The 3,169-nt window shown below is 39.3% G+C and overlaps 1 protein-coding gene and 1 pseudogene across 5 annotated transcripts in view; one reads left to right on the top strand and one right to left on the bottom strand.

Annotated features, from left to right (window-relative positions):
* The window catches only part of Fars2 (phenylalanyl-tRNA synthetase 2, mitochondrial), a 538,274-nt gene that overhangs the window by 170,376 nt on the left and 364,729 nt on the right, over positions 1 to 3,169 (top strand). The gene's annotated exons all lie outside the window — the stretch shown is intronic.
* LOC105741788 overlaps positions 1,820 to 3,169 on the bottom strand; it is a 2,447-nt pseudogene continuing 1,097 nt past the window's right edge.

Genomic DNA, 3,169 nt, shown 5'->3' with positions numbered 1-3,169 from the left:
TGAAGCATAACTGACATTAAGTAAACTATTAATATTTGAAGTATATAGTCTTATAAATTGATACATAAAAATCTATCAGTTTTTCACAGTCCTCCAAATTTGTTATAATGTACACACCTTTGAAATCACACTAAGAATTAAGATAATGTATACATTCATTATGTTCAGAGGCAACCAGTACCCTCTTTTTGTGGAATCTTATAGTGTGTACTCTTTTGCCTGTGTGGTTTTACTTAGCATAGTTATTGTGAGAGTCACCCATGCTGTGTGTTATCCGCAGTTGCTCTCTTTTTATTGTTAAGCAATATTGTACCCTACATTCTATCTCTTCACCCACTGGTAGACATCTAGGTTAGTTTCAATTCTTCTGCTATTACAAGTAAAGCTCCCATGAACATTCTTGTCTGAATCTATTTTGGAACAAATGTTTTACTTCTCTTGGGTAAATCCCTAGAAGTGAAATGACCAGGTCATTTTGTTTAATTTGCCAAGAAATGAATACATTTTCTGAAGTGGCTGTCTTATTTTGTGTTCCTATCAGTAGTGTACGCAAATTCTATTTGCTCCACACTTCAGCATCACTTTATGTTGTTAGTCACTGAATTTTCACCATGCTGAAAGGACTGTGGTGGTCGCTCAGGTAATCATTCACTATTTATAAAGAACTCTTTCTAATAAGCCAGCTGAAAGCAACCTAGGTGAGAAATGGCTCAACACGGTGACGTGTGATGCACCTGGAATGCTGACGAGGTGTATGAAAGAGCTGAGGAAAGCCACCACACAGCATCTTTGTAATTCTTCCCACCGGAAATGATTTCTAGAATCTAACACTTATACATGCTGACAGGTAGGGGAATGCCATGGGATGCAGAGCCTTGGCCCTAGCTAGGAGCCACGGGCCCCATTCACTAGCTGTGGCATTGCTCGGGAGTCGTCTGCGATTTTCCTGTCTCCACATGTACTCAAATGTGTATTGAAAAAGATTGTTGTGATTTTTAAAAATCTCTGCTGCTTTGTTTTAATGAGATATGTTAGAATACCTTTGCTGCCATATTGTGACATACACCACTCATATGATAGTTGAAAAAAGAGCATGTCAGCGTCAGTATGATGCCTTCTCCAAGAGATGGAGAATTAGCGTAGGGCCAGGCTGGAATCCGGGCTGTATCTATTTTTATGATGTTTTATTTTTTCTAAAAAGATATAAAGCTGAATATGACAAAATGTTATGACTTGATTAAATTGAATAATAGATTCATGGATGGTTGCTATTTTCTATTTCTGTGTCTGGAGTCATTTTGTATTGAAGTGGTATAATGTGATAGTGAGGCAAGCTTCAGGTAGAGACTGCTGATGTGAAAATCCTGTTGCACCAGCTTCTCTTTATTTTCGTAATGAAAGAATGGAATTGTGATATTTTTAACAGTAATATAATCATTTTACACTGCAATGTAGAGGGATAGACTGCACTATGTAGGCCATTGTATAGCAGAGTAGGTTAGAAGGAAGCCCAGTATCTTAAGGAGATACTGTTCTGCTTCAGGTAGCTTCATAGAAGCATTCAGATGAGCCTGAGCTTGTGCAGGTATGAAGAGGACCTTCTCATAGCCATCCTTAATTACATTGTGTTGCACATTTCTGTGATCAAATGACTTGCTATTTTTGTAGTTTAGAGACTGGATTTCTGCCGGGCTGTAGGTATCATGCTATGGAACAAGCTGGACACAATTGCTGTCTTCAAGGAGCCAGGGAAACCCCAGGCACGGGGGATAAGGGAGCACGGTGGTGGCTGCTCCAGGGCTGAGCATGTGCCCTAGAGTCATCCGGGTGCAAGACAGTCCAGTGGGCCCTGCAGGATAAGGGAGAATGAGCTAGTGGAAGAGCCAAGGACTAAACCAGGTGTAGCAGGGAAAGAGAGGAATGGAAGGTATTAAAGTAGGTGAGACACAAATGCTGCTAGTCCTGAAAATAAGCATGGCATGCTGCCCAGCTTTAAGGAGAAAAAAACAGGCAAATAAAGGAAAAATGATTTACAGCCAATCTTCTGCCCACTGAGCAACAGCAGTGTGGAAACTACTGCTCCAAAATGCTAACTGGGTCAATTAGCATTTTAATTCTCAACTTCCAGCCAGTACTTGTTTCATGGGAGAATCAAGGGAAGTAAGATATAGAAGGTGCCTTATAAGTTAAACACTTTAAGAGCCAGTCCTAGTTATTTAAAGCGCCTGCCTAGGCAGACCCCGCGGCCAGGGTTTGATCCCAGGCATGCCAGCCCTGCTTGTGGGGTGTGCTGAGACAGGGATTGAGACTCCGTGTGGTGTCATGCGCCTGTAATCCCAGCTCTTGGGAGGCTGAAGACAGGAGGATCACTACGAGTCTGATCTACATAGTGAGACCCTGTAGACTCTGTATTAAATTTAGAAAAAAAAAATTAAACATTTTAAATGTGTGAATAGTGAAGATGAAAGGAGGGAAGGCAAGTTAAGGCAGTAAATACGTTTCTGTTTGTTGCCTTTGTTCCATCCATTGGAAGGTTATGTTCATGTACATTCCCCTGTGGCCCAGCTGTTATGCTGAGGATGAGGGCGCCTTCAGCTCCCTCACTGAACACTAGCAAAATGTCTTAAGAAAGTAAAGTGCTGTGCTAGGCCCTCTGTGGATGAGGGTTTTCGCTTCTCTGAATGACCTTCTGGGTTTCCTTGGTGTGTTGTTTTTCCTGGTCATATTTGTACAGCATTCAAAGCCAAGCATTTTCAGGTAGAAGGTTTCTTTTAAAAATTTTCATGGTACTTGATTTATCTGTTCATGATATCTGTCTTGATGTGGAGAGCATGCACATGCTAGGAATTAAGAATCTTAAATTTTGAAACTGTAATGAAGTTGTAGTTCCTTGTTTTCAGGCATATATTTGCTTTATTGCTTCTTTTAAAGATAATTAAAAATACAACAAAAATGACACAATTTCAAAACAAGATGATAGGAAATTAATAATGGTTATTACATTGCATATTGTTGTCTTAAAGTAGTTGCTCAGATTGCCACATATAGGCATTAGGATTAAACAAACAATATAAACACGAACTGTTTCTTTCAATTAACTAATAGAAATTAGTATTAAAATTATCTCTCTATATACAGTAGTACAATTTTATATATATATGTATATATA

This window comes from Octodon degus, unplaced genomic scaffold (genome assembly GCF_000260255.1).
Source record: "Octodon degus isolate 3935 unplaced genomic scaffold, OctDeg1.0 scaffold00023, whole genome shotgun sequence".
Lineage (NCBI taxonomy): Eukaryota > Metazoa > Chordata > Mammalia > Rodentia > Octodontidae > Octodon > Octodon degus.
The sequence above is the reverse complement of the archived record's forward strand: the minus strand, read 5'-3'. Positions and strand labels throughout refer to the sequence as shown.